The 21,216-nt window shown below is 39.7% G+C and overlaps 1 protein-coding gene across 1 annotated transcript in view; it reads right to left on the bottom strand.

The window, feature by feature from the left end:
- LOC309500266 (uncharacterized protein) overlaps positions 1-21,216 on the bottom strand; it is a 55,778-nt gene that overhangs the window by 20,014 nt on the left and 14,548 nt on the right. The gene's annotated exons all lie outside the window — the stretch shown is intronic.

Here is a 21,216-nt window from a genome sequence, read left to right as displayed (position 1 = left end):
GCGATAAGAGCAAACAGACAGTTCTGAATGCTTTTGAATCGCTCTCGCATGAGTTTAACATAAACAGAACAAACAGTGTTTCCCACACATAGACTAATTCGTGGCGGTGCGCCACAGAATCAACACCGGCCGCAACATATTGCGTTTCGTTATAAAAAAAGATTTAAAAAAAGTACGCTCGCTATTTAAAACACGTAGCGTATTCATTCAGCTGCATTTCCTTTCCCTGCTCTCCCTCCGTCTCTCTGTCACTCACGCGTCTCTCTCACGAGCGATTTTTTGTCTCGCCAAAGCCTTATTTGATCGGTAAATGATGTAGCCTAGATGACTGCTGTGCTTGCGATAGGAACGAGCAGAGAGCCCCGGTCGCGCGCGCGCGCGTCTTCAAACTGTCTGGCTCTCTCTCGCTCCTTCGCGCATATTAATCAAAATCAATTGAGAATTGACACATTTACATTTACATTTACATTTAGTCATTTAGCAGACGCCTTTCTCCAAAGCGACTTACAGATTAGGACAAAATTCAGCGAGTCATCATAAAGAGGCAAAAGCAACAACAACGCAAGAAGTGCTCAAAGTACGAAGTTCAGGTATTATTCAGAGTAGCATAAGCCTGATAAGTGATGTTACAAAGGGAAAGGAAAACTTTTTTTTTTTTTTTTTTTTTTTTTTTTTTTTTTCTATAAGGTTAAGTGCTCACGGAAGAGATTGGTTTTCAGCTGTCTTTTGAATGTTGTCAGGGATTCTGCATTCCGGATGAGGGTGGGGAGAGCGTTCCACCAGCATGGAACTGTGAATGAGAATGTTCTGGAAAGTGATTTTGTGGCTTTCTGTGATGGAACCACGAGACGTCGCTCGTTGACCGATCGTAGGTGTCTGGTAGGGATGTAGACTCGTAGGAGTGAGTGAAAGTAGGAGGGAGCTGAGCCTGTGATAGTTCTGTAAGCAAGCGTCAGTGCCTTGAACTTGATGCGAGCAGCGAGAGGTAGCCAGTGCAGAGAGATGAACAGAGGAGTGACGTGGGCCCTCTTGGGCTCGTTGAAGATAAGACGAGCTGCAGCATTCTGAATCATCTGTAGGGTTTTGGTTGCACATGCTGGAAGTCCAGCCAGAAGAGCATTGCAGTAGTCAAGCCTAGAGATGACCAGGGCCTGGACGATGAGTTGTGTTGCATGCTCAGTTAGGAAAGGCCTGATTTTCCTGATGTTGTGCAGTGCAAACCTGCATGATCGAGCTGTCTTTGAAATGTGATCTGTGAAGGTCAGCTGGTCATCAAACGTTACTCCAAGATTTCTGACCGATCTTGATGGGGTGATTAATGATGACTCTAGCTGGATGGTGAAGTCGTGCTGTAGAGACGGATTGGCAGGGAGGACGAGAAGCTCAGTCTTTGCCAGGTTGAGCTGCAGGTGATGTTCCTTCATCCATGTGGAGATGTCCGCCAGACAGCTTGAGACCCGTGCAGCTACTGTGGGATCATCTGGTTGAAAGGAGAGGAAGAGCTGCGTGTCATCAGCATAGCAGTGGTAGGAAAAACCGTGTGCCTGTATGATGTGTCCCAGTGATGTGGTGTAGATGGAGAAGAGGAGGGGACCAAGAACTGAACCCTGGGGAACCCCTGTGGTCAGCTGATGTGCTCTGGATACCTCACCTCTCCATGCGACCTTGAAGGACCTACCTGTGAGATAGGACTCAAACCAGTGGAGTGAAGTTCCTGTGATGCCCAGTGATGAGAGGGTGGACATAAGGATCTGATGATTCACCGTGTCGAAGGCAGCAGACAGATCCAGGAGAATGAGGACTGAAGATTTGGAAGCAGCTTTTGCGATCCGTAGGGCTTCTGTGACTGACAGTAATGCAGTCTCAGTTGAGTGTCCTTTCTTGAAGCCAGATTGGTTGACATCCAGCTGGTTGTTTAGAGACAAGAAGGATGTTAGTTGGTTGAAGACAGCTCTTTCAAGTGTCTTCGCAATGAATGGTAGGAGAGAGATAGGTCTGTAATTGTCTACAAATGATGTGTTTAGCGTTGGTTTTTTGAGCAGTGGAGTAACCCGAGCCTGCTTGAATGCTGTAGGGAAGGTGCCAGTATGGAGGGATGAGTTGATGATGTGTGTGAGTGATGGTAGAAGTGTGGGAGAGATGGCTTGTAGAAGGTGTGAGGGGATGGGGTCAAGCGGGCAGGTGGTAGGGTGACTGGAGAGGAGAAGTGTAGATACTTCTTCCTCGGTTAGCGAAGAAAAGGAGGACAGAGGGATATTGGCTGTGGAAGGGGTCGGTCTGGGTTCCTGTGTGTGTGGAGCTGAGAACTGACTGCTGATAGCTGTTGTTTTGTTGGTGAAGAAGGTCGCAAAATCGTCAGCAGTTAAGGAGGAGGCGGGAGGTGGTGGAGGTGGACAGAGGAGAGAGTTGAATGTCTTGAAGAGTAATCGTGTGTTGGAGGAGCTGTTGATGTTGTTGTGGAAGTATGAAGATTTTGCAGCATGAACATCAACAGAAAAGGAGGAGAGGAGGGATTGATACATACTCAGGTCAGATGCGTCTTTTGATTTGTGCCATTTCCTCTCCGCTGCCCTGAGTTTGGTCCGGTGTTCCCGAAGAACCTCAGATAACCAGGGGTTAGCGGGAGTAGTGCGTGCTGGCCTGGAGGAGAGAGGGCAGATAATGTCTAGAGAAGAGATTAGAGTGGAGCATAAGGTGTCCGTTGCGGTATTCACATCCAGAGATGAGAATTGTGAGGGTGGGGGAAGAGAGGATGACACGGCAGAGGAGAGATGGGAGGGGGAAAGTGAGCGCAGGTTTCGTCTGAAAGTGACTGGTGGTGGGGGTGGGGGTGCAGGGGTAGAGAGTTGTAGACTGAAAGTAATGAGGAAATGATCTGAAACGTGGAGAGGTGTCACCAGGATGTTTTCTGTGGTGCAGTTGCGTGTGTAAACCAGGTCCAGTTGGTTGCCTGATTTGTGAGTAGCTGTGGTGATGAGTCGTTTGAGATCGAAAGAGGCTAGGAGAGAGGTGAAGTCTGTTGCATGTGGCTTTTCGAGATGAATGTTGAAGTCACCGAAGACTAGAAGTGGGGTGCCGTCCTCAGGGAAAGTGGACAGCAGCACATCCAGCTCATCTACAAAGTTACCCAGCTGACCTGGGGGGCGATAAATGACTACAATATGGATTTTAATGGGGGTTGTAAGTGTAATAGCATGATATTCAAATGAGTTGTTGTTGCATAGAGAAGAGAGCGTGGAGTATTTGCAATTGTTAGAAACGAGAAGCCCTGTACCCCCACCTCTCCCAGACTGGCGAGGGGAGTGGGAGAAGGAGAAATTGCTAGAGAGAGCAGCAGGGGTTGCTGAGTCTTCTGGACGAATCCAGGTCTCAGTCAGCCCCAAGATACTAAGAGTAGAATGAGATGCAAAGGCTGGAATGAAGTCAGCTTTATTGACTGCTGACTGACAATTCCATAGACCCACGGAAAGAGAGAGAGGAGTATGTGAGGATGTGAGGATGGGACGCAGATTGGCAGTATTGCGCTGCCTATTGCGCGTGATGAAAGGACGGTGCCGAGAGATAACAGGAATGTATTGAAAGCACATGTTGATGAAGGTGAACAATAAGATAAGTAGAGGGAAGAAAAAAAAAGGGGAAGAGGAGATACGCAAGTGCCTTTCTGGTGTCCTTGCTCGGTGGAGTCGCGCAGGTAGAGTCGCTGGTCTTTACCCGAGTCGGTCTTCACACGAGGAGGCTGAACACGAGAGCTGAATGCTTCCGCTGACGCTTCCGCGGCAGCGTGCAAATTACACAGATATACAGATAATGCTCTCACCGCTTGAGTGAGTACAGCTGTTTCGTTCGGGCAATTAAGTCAATAACGGCAAAATGTGTCAAATCTAAAGTGCTAGGAGCAACGGCTTAAGTTACGTGCAAATTAGGTTGCTATAAACAGTTACATGTGTTTCGTTCGCGGCTATTTCTCTAAAGTGCCAATGCGTCTAACTGAAATACAGGATTATGTCAAATTAAAATTACAAAAGAACAAGAAAATCGAAGATGGCCTTACCTTGACTAAAATACAGCACTGAAAAATCAGGAGAACAAGGTATTCTAGAGAAAACCACTTGCGAGCTGCGTGCCTCTAGTATGCTGCCCGCTGGTCCTATTGAAGTGATCTGAAAGCCCTTCTATTTATATCTATCAATTTTCACAGATGCTGTTTCGTTCGGGCAATTAAGTCAATAACGGCAAAATGTGTCAAATCTAAAGTGCTAGGAGCAACGGCTTAAGTTACGTGCAAATTAGGTTGCTATAAACAGTTACATGTGTTTCGTTCGCGGCTATTTCTCTAAAGTGCCAATGCGTCTAACTGAAATACAGGATTATGTCAAATTAAAATTACAAAAGAACAAGAAAATCGAAGATGGCCTTACCTTGACTAAAATACAGCACTGAAAAATCAGGAGAACAAGGTATTCTAGAGAAAACCACTTGCGAGCTGCGTGCCTCTAGTATGCTGCCCGCTGGTCCTATTGAAGTGATCTGAAAGCCCTTCTATTTATATCTATCAATTTTCACAGATGCTGTTTCGTTCGGGCAATTAAGTCAATAACGGCAAAATGTGTCAAATCTAAAGTGCTAGGAGCAACGGCTTAAGTTACGTGCAAATTAGGTTGCTATAAACAGTTACATGTGTTTCGTTCGCGGCTATTTCTCTAAAGTGCCAATGCGTCTAACTGAAATACAGGATTATGTCAAATTAAAATTACAAAAGAACAAGAAAATCGAAGATGGCCTTACCTTGACTAAAATACAGCACTGAAAAATCAGGAGAACAAGGTATTCTAGAGAAAACCACTTGCGAGCTGCGTGCCTCTAGTATGCTGCCCGCTGGTCCTTAATGACACGATGGTAAAAGATCGGAAGACCGAAGTTTCACGTGGAGCATTTCATTGTGCTATAAAAAAATATATATTATTGAAGAATAATGATCTTTGGTTATGTATGTCATTGGTAATTCATTGTGTGTCACTGGTGTTACTGTCTTTTTTTCTGTCACATTAAATAAAATATCACATGTGACATGATAATTTTACATCCATTTAATTCTGCATACACTCAAAAGTTAAGATTTAAACTAAGGATTGCATCATTAGGCTACTTGATTTTAACTGGTTTTCAAATATTTTCATCATTATAGCAAATACATGGTTGCACAAATTAACTAACCATCATTCAACATATTTTTAACAAACATGATTAAAATAAATAAAACAATTTCCTTATTTGCTGAATTATTATTATTTTTCTGTACCTCTGACTACATGTGCTGAATTTTTTTTGAAACGAGCGGTAGCCTGCAAGACTTTGACTAAGTTTTTTGCAACTTTTCCTAAGTCTGCCACCTGAACACACACAAATGCATTGCATTGAAAGCCATTGAATGAGCCAATAATAGAGCGTTTTATTTTATTTTATTTTATTTTATTTTATTTTATGAAATTCAAAAAGTCAAACACACATACATATAACTGAATGAGTCAATAACAGCAATTAAAAATAATAATAATAATAATAATAAACACACATATATATATATATATATATATATATATATATATATATATATATATATATATATATATATATATATATATATATATATATGTGCAAGATTTGTTGATGCCATCATTGTACATTGTTTATTCTTATCTGTTTGTTACAATTCACTTTTATTGAGTTATTGTGAGGTTTATTGTTTATTCTTACCCGTTTTGAGTTATGCCTATATACAGCCACTGAGAGCTAAAGCCATAGTGGCTATTGATATTTCATGTAATAGTTTTTAGATGTGACCAAAGTAATGCCAACTTGTGAGGTTGTGGCTTCTTCCACATACTGCAATGAACATTTCATGAATACTTTTAACTATGTTAAATATAACATTAAATTAGCATATTTGACACAAAAAAAATAGGGTACAATAGGGTTAAAGGCACATCAGCTCATACTAGTAGTGAAAAAACTAAATTCTATTGCGGAAATACAAAATGTTTTTATTGAACATTGATGAGGCAACATATTTTGTGTGAAAATAAATTATAAAAGTGGTTGGTCTATTTGTTTGTTTGTTTGTTTGTTTGTTTGTTTGTTTAAAAATCTTCTAAAATTATGAAGTGTTATGGTGGGCCTTTGACCCCACATAAATATAAATAAACAATAAATAGAATTAAATAATAATTAAACATTTTATTAATATATATAACATAACCTAAAAATAACATAAAATAATTTTTACAAAAGTAAAGATCAAAAAGTAATGAGCGAAATAAGCAAGCTGACATTCAGTACAACCTGTGTCTTTTATTTAGAATACATACAAATGTCATTTACGTCTTTTAGTTTGTCAAGTGATTTAATGTGTGTGTAAGGGAACTCAGATAAATATAACTCAAATGTGATTGAATTATAGTGAATAAGAACCGAATAATTATGCAAATGATTCAAAATTATTATTTAACACTTTATCAAATATTCATCCATGATAAATTGAGATTATAGTATTTTATCAATTCTGGACAGAATATTCCCGTGGCCTATGGTAATAATATCATAAAATTATGATCACTGAATATAAGCAAGGTAACAAAATCTACAGTTTAAGGCAGTAACTTGTAAGCACACAGCACAAACACTTGTATATATGTAAAATCAAGCAAGACTTTATTGAAGTACTCTAATACACACAAACTAATCAAACGAAAAACACACAAACATTCATTCAAACAGTGACAGGGAAAATATATGATATTAACGGGTGATGAATGAGACCCAGATGTCAAGCGTTAGACATGATTACTTTGACCACGCAACCTGAGAGAGTCAATATACTAGTAATTCAAGCTTTGTAGGCTATAGTTTTTCTCCATTGCTAAAACACATTTCTTGAAACCATCACTCACTTTCTCAAAACCTTAAACACAAAACCAAATTTTCAAACCACATTCAGAAAACCTTTTTAACCTCTAAATCAAACAATTGCCTAAAAAACTATTTATCTGTGCTCAAACAATGATTTCAGATCACACATCAGTCAATATTATAAACACTACAGATCATTCATTAGACACTACATCCAAAAAATGGAGAACAGAATCCAGAGTATACAGTTACTGGAAAAAAGTATATGGTGACAAAGTAAACTAATTTTGCAATTACGTAAAAAAAGTTAAGTAATGACAACTTAGTGTAGTAATGTGAAAAAAAATGTATAGGCTACTGTACGCACTGCAAGTACAGTATTGTGCTAAATATTGTATAGTATTGAATGTCTGTATATTCAGCACTTGCATAGAGTGAAAATACAGTGACCCAACTGCAAAAGCCTAAAAGGTTACAGTAAAAAACGTCCTCCTTGTTCACCACCTCTTATACTGTAACGGTCACCAGCTGGAGTGCCCTTGAGAGCCTCCAGAGGGCACTCCACATCAGACTATTATCACTCCCTCACAAACTACATTTCCCATAACTCACTCACAGTGATGACTCATCATCACTGATTGCATTCACCTGTGTCTCTTCAACCCAGTGTGCCTGTATCTTTCTCTATTGCTGTTCTATTACAAGATAGAAAGTCTAAGGCCTTCAATAGCCGTACAGCAAACCCAACTAATCTGGTGCCTATTACACGTCAAACTAATATTGCTGTGGGGAAAAGTAAGTCTGTTAAGTTAGCACTCTTTAACATCCGCTCACTTAAAAATAAATCACTTCTAGTCAACGACTTAATAACCACAAACAACCTGGGCCCGTATTCATAAAGATTCTAAGAATCCTCTAAGAAAACTCTTAATTTAGCTTAAAAACTTTTACGTAGGAGTCTTAGCTTAAAAGCGATTCGGGACCGATCTGAGAGCAACTCTGAGTAAGGAAAAGCCAAAAACTTTCATCTTAGTAAGGAGGCAGGGTTGACCCCGTTGCTATGTATGACACATTCTTTTGAAGACTGTGATTGGTTGGTTGTCCAAGAAAAAAAAAAAAAAGTGATTTTAAGTATAGGGTCTTTTCTAAGCCTTCACTTTGAAATTACATGCGAAATTTTTCCTATTTGACCGTTCTCACACACACACACACACACACACACACACACACACACACACACACACACACACACACACACACACACACACACATTATATATGTGTATATAAATCCTTTTTATTTTATTTACCATGCTGTTAATTTCCTATAAGGTATTTGATTGGCTTATAATGATAAAAATTGTTCCACTCTTTCCAATTACACTGATTGCTGGCATGTCTATTTAAGTGGTGGTTTGAATGTTGGTTTTAATGTATCAAACATGGAATTTTCCCAGTTGCCAAATATCGTAATGTAGTGATTACTTTCATTTCTGGCACTATGGCATTTCTGTGCTGTGTTGGGGATCTTAGCGTGTCTCTAATAAGATCAGTCACAAACATGATCCCTGCACGATCTAATCTATAGCGTCTTATTAACTCACTGTTATTCATACGGGCCCTGGATTTTATGCTTCTAAATGAAACCTGGCTAGAAGACAGCTGCAGTGCAACAATCCTCAATGAAGCAGCCCCTCCTAACTTTACTTTTATGAGTGTCTGCAGAGCTGTTAAGAGAGGTGGGGGTCTAGCTGCTCTTTTTAAAGATATCTATCAATGTAAGCAAATATCATTTGGGAATTACTTGTCTTTCGAATATCTGGGTATTGTATTAAAAGGTGCTCCACGCATTTTACTTATCATTATTTGCAGGCCTCCAAAATACTCTCCAGCCTTTGCTGAGGACTTTACTGAACTGTTATCAACAATTACCTCAGAGTTTGACTGTTTTGCCATTGCTGGAGATTTTAACATCCATATAGATAATGCAGAGAACAATATGGCAAAAGAAATCAAAAGTGTTTTAAAAACTTTTGATCTGACTCAGCATATACATGGACCCACACACAATCATGGACACACTCTAGATTTACTTATCAGTAAGGGTCTAAACATTTCATCGATTGTTATTAAGGATGTAGCACTGTCTGATCATTTCTGTATTTTCTTTGATATATTGATCTCTCCTGCCACTGAAGCGAGATCTGTGTCTGTCAAGAAGAGATGCTTAAATGAGAACACTAGTGTACTATTTATGAAGGCTATATCCTTAACACCAAGCATATCTGCTGACTCTGTTGATTTTCTCCTAGATTCTTTTAACTCAAAAGTTAAAAGTGTATTTGATGATATTGCTCCTGTTAAACTCAGGAAGAAGAGTGGCAGACAAAAAGCACCTTGGAGAAACTCAACAGCAGTGCAAAATATGAAAAGACAATGCAGAAAAGTAGAGCGCATGTGGCGGAAGACAAAACTTGTAGTCCATTATAACATCTACAAAGACAGCATCCATGCTTTCAATATGGAACTGGGCAAAGCTAGACAGACTTTCTTCTCAAATATTATAAACAGTAATTTAAACAACACACGCACTCTTTTTGCTACTGTAGAGAGACTGACAAACCCCCCAAGCCAGATTCCCAGTGAAATGCTCTCAGACAGCAGTGAGTTTGCTTCTTTCTTCTCTGAGAAAATCAATAATATCAGAAAGGTGATCAGCACATCCTTGAGTTGCACTGGGGTCAGACAGATCAAACCACCTGAGAAAGTAGCTACTATGTCTGACTTCAAAGAAATTGATGGCAAAATTTTGGAAGAAACCGTACAGCACCTTAAAACATCAACATGCGCTCTTGACACACTCCCCACATCATTATTCAAAAGTGTGTTAAACAGTTTAGAAGCAGATCTTCTAGAAGTGGTAAATGCTTCACTTCTCTCTGGGAGTTTTCCAAACTCCCTGAAAACTGCAGTTGTCAAGCCCCTCCTGAAAAAGAGCAATCTGGATAAGACCATATTAAGCAACTATAGACCGATCTCAAATCTTCCTTTCATAGGCAAGATCATTGAGAAAGTTGTCTTCAATCAGCTGAACAAATTCTTAAGCTCGAATGGATACTTTGACAATTTTCAATCTGGTTTCCGACCGCACCACAGCACAGAGACAGCGCTCATAAAGATAATAAACGATATTCGCTTAAATACTGATTCAGGCAAATTATCGGTGCTGGTACTATTCGACCTCAGTGCTGCATTTGACACTGTCGATCATAACATACTTCTGGACAGGCTGGAAAACTGGGTGGGGCTTTCTGGGATAGTCCTAAAATGGTTCAGGTCATACTTAGATGGGAGAGGTTATTATGTAAGTATAGGAGATCATAAGTCTGAGTGGACATCCATGACATGCGGAGTCCCTCAAGGCTCAATTCTTGCGCCACTCCTGTTCAACCTGTATATGCTCCCACTGAGCCAAATAATGAGAAAGAACCAAATTGCTTACCACAGCTATGCAGACGACACACAGATTTACTTAGCCCTATCACCTAACGATTACAGCCCCATTGACTCCCTGTGCCAATGCATTGATGAAGTCAACAGTTGGATGTGTCAAAACTTTCTTCAGTTAAACAAAGACAAAATTGAAGTCATTGCTTTTGGAAACAAAGATGAAGTTCTCAAGGTTAACGCATACCTTCACTCTAGGGGTCAAACAACCAAAAATCAAGTCAGGAATCTTGGTGTGACACTAGAGTCAGACCTTAGTTTCAGTAGTCATGTCAAAGCAATAACTAAATCAGCATACTATCATCTGAAAAATATTGCAAGAATTAGATGCTTTGTTTCCAGACAAGACCTAGAGAAACTTGTTCATGCTTTCATCACCAGCAGGGTGGATTATTGTAATGGACTCCTCACTGGCCTTCCCAAAAAGACCATAAGACAGTTGCAGCTCATACAGAACGCTTCCGCCAGGATTCTGAGCAGAACCAGAAAATATGAACATATCACACCAGTCCTCAGGTCTTTACACTGGCTCCCAGTTAGATTTAGGATTGATTTTAAAGTATTATTACTGGTATATAAATCATTCAATGGCCTAGGACCTCAATACATTGCAGATATGCTCACTGAATATAAACCCAACAGATCACTCAGATCACTAGGATCATATCAGCTAGAAATACCAAGGGTTCACTCTAAGCATGGCGAGTCCGCTTTTAGCTATTATGCCAGCCGCAGCTGGAACCAGCTTCCAGAGGAGATCAGACGTGCTCCTACAGTAGTCACTCTCAAATCCAGACTCAAAACACATCTGTTTAGCTATGCATTTAATGAATGAGCACTGTGCCGCTGTTTGTCCGACTGTTTGTACTGTACTGTATTTTTTTTTTTTTTTTTCTAAACTGTTTTAATTATTCTTATTTCTTTTTATTATTTTAATTTATTCTATGTAAAGCACTTTGAATTGCCATTGTGTATGAAATGTGCTATATAAATAAACTTGCCTTGCCTTGCCACCTGTGTCTCATCACCCTGTTAGCCTCAGCCTATTTATACAATGTTCACTCATTCACTCACTGTGAAGTTTTGTATGTTGTTGCACTGCACTTCTGAGCGTTTTCCCTGGTTTTCTTGCCTCTTGGTTTTTGGATTTCTTGCCTGTTCTGTGGATTACTCTCTTGCCTCTGACCCCTGTCTTGTTTGGACTGTCTACTTGTGTTTTGACCCATTGCCTGTTTATTGGATTTCGTCTTTGGATTACCCCTTAATAAAGCTGCATTTGGATCCTCAACCTTCGTGTCTCGGAGCAGTCGTAACAGAAAACTTCGCCAACATAGATCCAGCAGCCGAGTGAGACCCAGATCTACCATGGACCCAGTAATCCGTCTCTTCCGTCTCAGCCAAGGTGATCACCTAATTGAGAGGTATGTGGAGGAGTTTTGTGAGCTCTGCCAGGGGGTGGACTTTAATGAGGGTTTCTTAAAGGACATGTTCCGCTATGGGCTTACGGACATGATTGATTACCTCATGCCTGATAACACCCCTCAATGGACCTTAAGCCAATATATTGACAGTGCCATTCAGATAAGCGGTTTGTTTTTTACTGTGGGTGTTGTGGATGAGGGGTCCCACGAGCTCATAGCATCCCCTCAGTCTGAGCTGCTCCACGTCAGCCCTGCCGAGCCTGCGTTCCATGTCACTTCTGCCGATCCAGAGACTGTTCACGTCGCTTCTGCCGAGCCAGTGTCTCCGGACAAGATGGTCTCTGCCGAGCCAGTGTCTCCGGACAAGATGGCCGCCGCCGAGCCAGTGTCTCCGGACAAGATGGCCGGCGCCGAGCCAGTGTCTTTGGACGAGATGGCCGCCGCCGAGCCAGTGTCTCCGGACGAGATGGCCGTCGCCACGCCTGAACCTGAGCCCTCAGCAGAGATGGCCGCTGCCACAGAGTCTGTTCCTGAGCCGGTGTCTGTTCCTGAACCGGTATCTGTTCCTGTTCCTGTTCCGGTGTCTGTTCCTGTGCCATGGCCGCCTGAAGGGTCGTCTCCACCCTGGCCGCCTAAAGGGTCGTCTTCGCCCTGGACGCCTGAAGGGTCGTCTCCTCCCTGGTCGCCTGCACAGCCTGCTCCGCCCTGGTCTTCCGTCCTGCCGCAGACTTCAGGTCCTCTTCCGCTGCACGGGCCTGGCCCGCCATCCCGCCCCCGGGTCCGACTCCACTCCACCTCCCTCCTGGACAATATATATATATATATATATATATAATTTTTTTTTTTTTTTTTTTTAATAAGAGCGTCTGGAAGCCGCTCCTTTGAGGGGGGGCTATGTAACGGTCACCAGCTGGAGTGCCCTTGAGAGCCTCCAGAGGGCACTCCACATCAGACTATTATCACTCCCTCACAAACTACTTTCCCATAACTCACTGCCCGGACTCATCATCACTGATTGCATTCACCTGTGTCTCATCACCCTGTTAGCCTCAGCCTATTTATACCATATTCACTCACTGCAAAGTTTTGTATGTTGTTGCACTGCACTTCTGAGCGTTTTCCCTGGTTTTCTTGTCTCTTGGTTTTTGGATTTCTTGCCTGTTCTGTGGATTACTCTCTTGCCTTTGACCCCTGTCTGTTTTGTTTGTTTGGACTGTCTACTTGTGTTTTGACCCATTGCCTGTTTATTGGATTTCGTCTTTGGATTACTCCTTAATAAAGCTGCATTTGGATCCTCAACCTTCGTGTCTCGGAGCAGTCGTAACATATACACACTCTTTCTCCTCTCTTTCTTATATTGTGTCCATCCATTCAGTGCAACATTTTGAGTCAGTTTTGGCTCTGAACTGACTTGTATAATGTACAGTTGATTTGATCACATCATTAGAAATAAGTGTGAACAATTGAGTCGTTGTGTGTAAACGATGACAACTGTGTTGTAGTTGTGTTTAACTTTTGCCTTCCTGTGTTTAGCGTTTTGAAACATAAGTGAATCACAGAGCAAAATGTGTTTTAGTGAGTGAGAATGTGTTTAGAGTTTTGCAAAAAGAGTGCATGAGATTTGCAAACAGTGTTTTAACTGCCTGAACTTGTTTAATGTTTTACAGCAGTGGTTCTCAACTCCAGTCCTCGGGACCCGCTGCTTTGCACATTTTGTATGTCTCCCTTATTTAACACACCTGAACCAGATCATCAGCTCGTTAGGAGAGACTCCATGAACTGAACTGAGTGTGTCAAATAAGAGAGACATACAAAATGTGCAGAGCAGCGGGTCCCGAGGACTGGAGTTGAGTACCACTGTTTTACAGTAAGAGTCATTTATTTGACAAATGTTTAGGCTATTGAGAATTTGGTTTGGGGAATGTGGTTTAGTGTTTTAGCAATTCAGAAAAACTTTAAGATTTGCATCAGTTAGGCAAGAATTAGGAGACAGCACTCAGTGGTGAATGGCTGTTGGCTTTGCAAAAACCAAGTTAAAAAGCAAAGCAAAACAGCTTGTCATTGGGTTATAAGTGTGTCCATCTGACCCGTCCTTCCGAGTGTGTCGCCCAATCAGATATTGTCCCGGTTCTCCTGGTCTTGCACGCAATTAGCATATGTCCACGTGATTGTGTGCGCCCAAACTTCTAAGAGTTTAGTTAACCACTTTAATAAACCAACTTTCAGAGTTTAAATATGGTGCATCCTACACAAATACTTTATATCAAAATTCTAGAAATCATTTACCCATCAAGTAGGTGCAAAATAACATATTTACCATAGCGGAAGGGTAGAAGTTAATATGAATTTAAATGTTTAACACAGAAAAAACTTTGTGAATCAATTACAAAAATACTGGTGATCAATTCAGCTTATTGGCAGCAATTTTGAGACCGTTGTTTGTTAAAAGCCACGAGGTCGGCAATCGCGCCAGCGTGATAGGCTCGTTTTTGTTCATATCAGTTCAAACGAGAGTCCAAATACTCTGTTGACTTTGATCTTACAAACCAGTTTCATACATCAGTCGATCCTGTTAAATGTGTATTATTTTTGTGTATACTCACAATAAAAACAAAGTGTTGTGCTTTTTGCCAAATAAAGACAAATAAACATGATATGAGTTCTGCTTTCTCTCTGTCAGTGTAGTCAATTCTGAAACGCGTCCAAAAATGAACAATAACTCAGCGAATACTCAGTCAAACAGGCATACAGACACACAGGCATGAAGCTTGAATTCTCTTCTTTTAATTTAAGTATTTTTTATAAAAAACAAATATTCTCAGTTTATGTAATCTGCAAGAAAAGAGCGAGATGTCAGTCGTTCTCATCTCAGCTAATTATTTTTAATGTGACCCCGCCCACAGAGAGCGAGCGCTATTCAAACGCAAATGACTGAGGCATCCATGCAAACTGTGAACGCCCGCATATCAGCTCGAGAATACACATCAAGTTTATTCAGATCATTGTACTTGTTTACACCATCTCGCAGCGCTGTGAGGAATAATAATAATGGAAAATGTACCTCAGAAGTGCTGGTGTTTCGAGGAGCAATGAATCCGACTGAGCTGAGGAATACTGTAGTAAGTTTTTTTTCATTCTCAAGTGAATCGCATTTCTGTGTGTGTGTGAATGAATGAACGGCAGAGATGTGCGCTGTTTACCACAACTCGCAAAAAGACGGTTTAAATTTGAATCGCGTTTCTGTGTGTGAATGAAGGATCCGCTTTTAGAAAACTATATTATTATACTGAGATGAGTAAAAATTGACTGAAATATGTTGAAATAAAATGTATTTGTATAAGCAACGTATTAAACTGCAAATTAACATTTATATTTCTTATATAAACGAAAGCCCTATGTTACAGACATATGAAAGACAACATTTCATTGACTAGTTTTGGATAGATTATACATTTTTACTGTAAAATATCTGCCACCTCAAAAAAGCTTTTGTTTTCCAATTTTTGCTCATATGTTAAATATAGTATGCTTATAAGCCATTTCTTTTGTGTTTTATTAGTGACAAATTTGGGGAGAGGATACATATTCCAAAACTGAAAATATGAGAATTAACTGCACAATTACTAGACATGTTTTCCTTGGAAATTATACAATTTGAAAGCACAATTTGTGAAAAAAAAAAAAAAAAAAAAAAAAAAAAAATTAGATGCTTCCAACTGTGAACCAATTTGGTAGAATATATATATATATATATATATATATATATATATATATATATATATATATATATATATATATATATATATACATATTATATATACATATTGCTCTTGCATTTTTTCTTGTGGCTCAGTGAAACACCTGAATGAATGGCTCATTAAGTATGCGGGCCCCATTGTCTCCTCAGGTGCGAATCACTAAATATGCATGATGGTGTTGGATCGTTGACGCCAACTCGCATATGGCCTTTCCAAACAGAAAGTGTTTTGCAAAATTTAAATCAATGTATTGTTTTATGTGAACGATTAGGGAGGATGATTTTCACATCATTTTGAAGAAAAAACTCTAAGCGACGACATCCATTAGTCAAAAGTCTTATTGACACATATTTAGTATGTGTTTTGTGGCCTTATTTCAGAAACTTTAATTTTTAGTTTTTTCAATAACCATGCATAAACATTATTCTCTCAAAAAATACAAACATGTACATACATGTTGCTCACATATTATGGTAGCCCTGTTTGTGCTAAATAGTGTAATTACACCTTTGCCATTAATATGTTTATAAGCAACTGAAAAAAGCATAAATGTCAGGGCATGTCAGAAAATCTAAAGGACCCCAAAAACACCTCATGGTTAATTTCAGTCTCTGTTGGTTTTAGGAGGAGAGATCTCTGGAATGTACAGCTAGAGAGAGGAGGTGTCCGGGAGGAAGTGAGATGTCACTGGTTAAAGTCAGTGGTGATTTCTCGCCATGGGACTGTCTTCGCAAACCTTCTTTTCCTGATAAGAATGTGGGGATTTATGCATTGGGGTCAACCCAGGTTTTCTTTGTCATTTGGTCTTATGTTTGGGGACCAAAGAGAACATTTCGTTGAGCAGGGCTCTCCTTGCATAGCTGGTTTAAGATTAGGCAGGTATGAGGGAAGACGTCTCCTTTAGCCATCTCGGCACCATAGATGTGTTTTATGACTTTCAAATGGTTCAGTGGGGGATCTCTCTGAACTGTGGAATGTGGTGTTGTGTTCATTAAATGGGCTTGTTCATGGATAATCCTACATGTGTGAGCTGCGTGGCAAGGTTAAATCAGACATCAAGCATACTATTCTGGTGATGAAAACTGTGTCATGTACACACAATGGCCCTCATTTATCATTCTTGCGTAGAAACGGGCGTATATGTTGGCGTAAGATTATGCTTACACTCTTCTCACCGCCTGAATTATGAAGCTGTGTGTACCTTTGAAATCCAGGTGTACGCAATACCTGCGCTTGATAAATGCCGCGGCTGAAAACGAGCGTCATTAGAATAACACGCCCCTATATATTCAAGTCTCCGCTCCCCACGCCCTCATTTTACGCCATGGACACACGGAAGACGGCAAAGAAGAGAAACTTCTTTGAGAAAGAGAAAGCGAAACCAGGGAAGTGGAAAGAAACAAAATTGATTTCTAGATTTTTATTATTAATGACGCTTATTCTTATTTAGAAGAAGAATGTCGTTATTATTATTATTTGTATTATTATTATTATTATTATTATTATTTAAAAGAAGAAGAATGTCGTTTTTATTATTTTGTCAGTCTGAAATATTTTTTTGGTCATTGAAAGCCTTTCATTACTAAACCCAGTCCGTGCACACCTGCCGGGCCTAACCCTGGCCTAACCATCGTTTCAAATAATAGTACAACGGCGAGCGCGTCGAGTATAAACGCCTCGTCCGTTTGGGGAGGTGCGCGCTGGAGACTCGCACTGCGGAGCCAGGCGAAAGTATAAACAAGGCTTGAAACGTCAGGTAAAGCGCACAGGCTCGCAACTTAAGGAATACATATGCCTACAATTCAAATGCTTTGGTAAAGTCACACAAATTAAACATTGAAGTCCATGTTGCACAAAAATAAACACTGAAGTTTATAATTACTATGTTGTTGTTTTTTTACAGTGGGTCATAATATATCATATCTTTTAGTTTGTCAGTGCGTTTTGTGGTGTTAGGAATTGTTTTTCTGCGCATTCCCGCACTCAAAACGTGCGTACACCACCTCCTCAGCTGGCGTAGGATTTGAGCGTGCCGTACGCCAACGTCCATATTGATAAATCTCAAAGTCACCGTGGTTTTGGGTGTACGCCAGGTGTACGCTGGAAATTTGGTGTACGCACTTTTGATAAATGAGGGCCAATGAAACCGAAATCGCGACACTCAGATCCACGAACCTGTGTCAAGGTGTGAGAAGGCAGAATCGCGACACATTGGGCAATTCCAGCGTTATGGACGTGACATTTGCAGTAAAAACTTGAAAAATAAATTATCAGAAAATGCATTTAATACCAATATATTGAAACGTCTGTTTATGTCCCCATACTGCCTTAATAAAGGAGTCCAAACATTAAAAAAATATCATGCGTTTTATATTTAATATGAGGAAATACACATGACAGTGGCAAAACATTTTTTTGTAATTTTTTTAATCACACTGCACACTGGATGAAAAAGGGTTGGCTCTCCACTGAACATAAAATATTCATTTTATTTTATTTTTCGTGTTCCCATTTATGAGGAAAAAACAATGTTACGGAAGTGACCACTCTGAAAGCGGCACTAAAAGATTGCTTTAAAACTTTCACAGAGACCTCAAACAGAAAACACAAAGCCTTTAAAAAGGCTTTCTTTAAAGTGAATTTCGTTTTGTATTAATTGTATCTCAATTTTAATAAGTGTTTCATCAACCAATTCCATGGATTTAATAAAGAAGTAAATAGAGCAGACAATATAATCAGGACACGGAGGCTCCGGCGCGTGAATTGGAGCTCATAAACCAAAACTCAGCGTAAGGTAGCCTACTTGCCTCACAGACCTGAAAAATATATCTACAGAAAGCTTGAAATGTGTACTTTAATCGGAACAATTCAAAACGAAAGAAAACAGACTTGCTCTCTGCTAATGTAATCCGTATGAAATGTGCATTTCTATCTGGCGCGTTCACTACTGCGAAGATCGCGAGTCAGCATCGTCAACTTCATCTTTGCAGCTGACACTGACACAGAAAACACTTGTTTATTAATAAACAATTAAAATGTCTTCTTGCTATATGTGACATATTCATAATCATTAATTTTGCCGGTTCTTTGTGACTGCTTTTAGGTGCATTATTGGCGGCGCCATTACATGTTACATGAATGCGTCGCCACCGAAAACAAAAGATTTTTTCAATAAAAAAAAAGAGTCAGGGTTTGTATCGAATCATGGGTCAAAAATTGTGTTACGAACCGAATCATTGGTGTATTGTTTCAGCCCTAGTAAAAATTGAAGAAGGAATAATCTGGAAGCTTCCCTGTCATCTGTCAGATCGAGTAAAAACAATGTTCTGAATAAAGATCAGTTGAATAAACTTAGCTGGCTAGTAACTGTCTCTTTGTATTGCAGGTGCTGAGATCGCGATGGTTGAAGATGATCGGATGATCTGAAGGACGAAGGATGATGGAGGTTGAAGAAGGTGAGCAGTCTCAAACATGACATGAACAGGTAAGGAGCCGGGTAAGTTGACCAGTATTGAACAACAAGACCAGATGATTGTGAAGTGAGACGTGACTGCTTATGAACTGTGTGCTGATGAACGGGTTCAGGTGCGCTGGATTAGTATTCAGGTGAAGCTGAGCGATTGTGTGGAGCTCATCGTCTCTGTATTCTTGATAAGCACCATAGCAAATACCAAAATATGACAAAATACTGTTTGATGGTCTTCTCTGCAAAGCAGGTGTCAGAAACATAAAGTTGCACTATATTTCTGCTTTTCCATGAGCGCCACCTACTGTCAAGAGAATATCCATTTACAGCTGTTTTTTTGTTTGTTTTTTTTCATTGGTTTGAACAGACAAATCTTATGTGAAAATTGAATTTTAATTCAGATCATTCATGTTGGTGTGAACAGGAGTTAATAAATACTGAACTAGGGTGGGCCATCATAGAAATCTTATAACACAAAATCTGGTTTCTCCACTACATGGATCTTCATGCATTTCTTGTAAGGTTTTTCTCCAGTGTGGATCCTCTCATGTGTTTTCAGATTTATTAAATGATTAAATCTTATCACACTGTGAACACTTTTAAGGTTTTTTTCCAGTGTGGATCCTCTCATGTCTTTTCAGATGTGTTGACAGACTGAATCTCTTATCACAGTGTGAACACTTTTAAGGTTTTTTTCCAGTGTGGATCCTCTCATGTCTTTTCAGATGTGTTGACAGACTGAATCTCTTGTCACAGTGTGAACACTTGTAAGGTTTTTCTCCAGTGTGAATCCTCTGGTGCAGTTTTAAGCGGCTCGCTGAAATAAAAGTCTTCTCACACTCAAAGAAGACTTATGTGTACAGTATGTGTCTGTTCCCCGATTTTGGAAATCCAAAAAATGTTTAAACCTATCTAAGGTTAAAAATGTAATTGATGTTCAACAAATAAAAAACAGCTATAATACAGATGAGCAAATGCTAAAGCTTGGGTTGCTGAATATTCGATCGCTTACTTCAAAAGCACTCATTGTTAATGATATGATTTCAGATAATAACCTAGATGTGCTGTGTTTGACAGAAACCTGGCTAAAACCAAGCGATTACATTACTTTAAATGAGTCCACCAGTGGTGGACGAAGTACACATACCATGTACTTGAGTTAAAGTAAAGATACTCAAGGTAAAATATTACTCAAGTAAAAGTAGAAGTGCTGCCTTTAAACATTCACTTGAGTAAAAGTACAAAAGTATTTGCCTTCAAATGTACTTAAGTATCCAAGTACTATGATTTTTTTATTGCTATAATGTCCTATTATAATTTTTGTCACACGACTCTTGCTTAATTCAGTCTACGTGAAGACTCTGTCACTCTTGGCACATCAATCTATTAATAAAATGACATTAATTAGTCTAATATATATATATATATATATATATATATATATATATATAAATTTTTTTTTAATTGAATTGAATACATTTTTTGTGTGTTTAATTTTGGACGGAAGGGGACTGATCCCATAAGGTATAATACATTTACAGTATTTACTGTACATATTTTTCACAAGCGTCTATGGTCATAATTATAAACATCCTAATGTTATGATACATTCACATAAACCTGCACAATGCCATTGAATATATATATACACACTACATTATGGGAGCAGCCAATTTCCCTACAAAATTAAACACCAAAACGTATTAATGCAGTGTTTCTGCTACTCCTCAGAAAAAAAAATGCTATATGCAAGTAATTTTAGTGTCAAGGTAATAAGCAATGTTCATTATGCGTCAGTATTTACCGATAATTGCTGCAATAATAGCTGCTTGCAATAATAGCTGCTGTTTGGAACTATTGAGAGCTACACGAATCACGTGACCGCGCGGCGGCTAGATTACAGTAGGCTTGTTCGACTTGAAACGGCACACTGCACAGACCAATCGGTGAATGACATTAAAATACCGCAAGAGCGATTAGAGAGTAGACGGCTCTGTATGCTTTTCAATCGCTCTCGCGATTTCGCTCTATACTTTGATGTCATAAACTGATCGGTCTGTGCAGCGCCGGTTCAAGTCGAACAAGCCGTGTGTGTCGCAACCTCTTATACTGTCTATGGTCGCAACTCTCATATTTAACGGCTCTGGTTCGCGCTTAGT

This window comes from Leuciscus leuciscus, assembly GCF_965113295.1.
Source record: "Leuciscus leuciscus genome assembly, chromosome: 1".
Lineage (NCBI taxonomy): Eukaryota > Metazoa > Chordata > Actinopteri > Cypriniformes > Leuciscidae > Leuciscus > Leuciscus leuciscus.
This window is presented reverse-complemented; position numbering and strand designations above follow the sequence as displayed.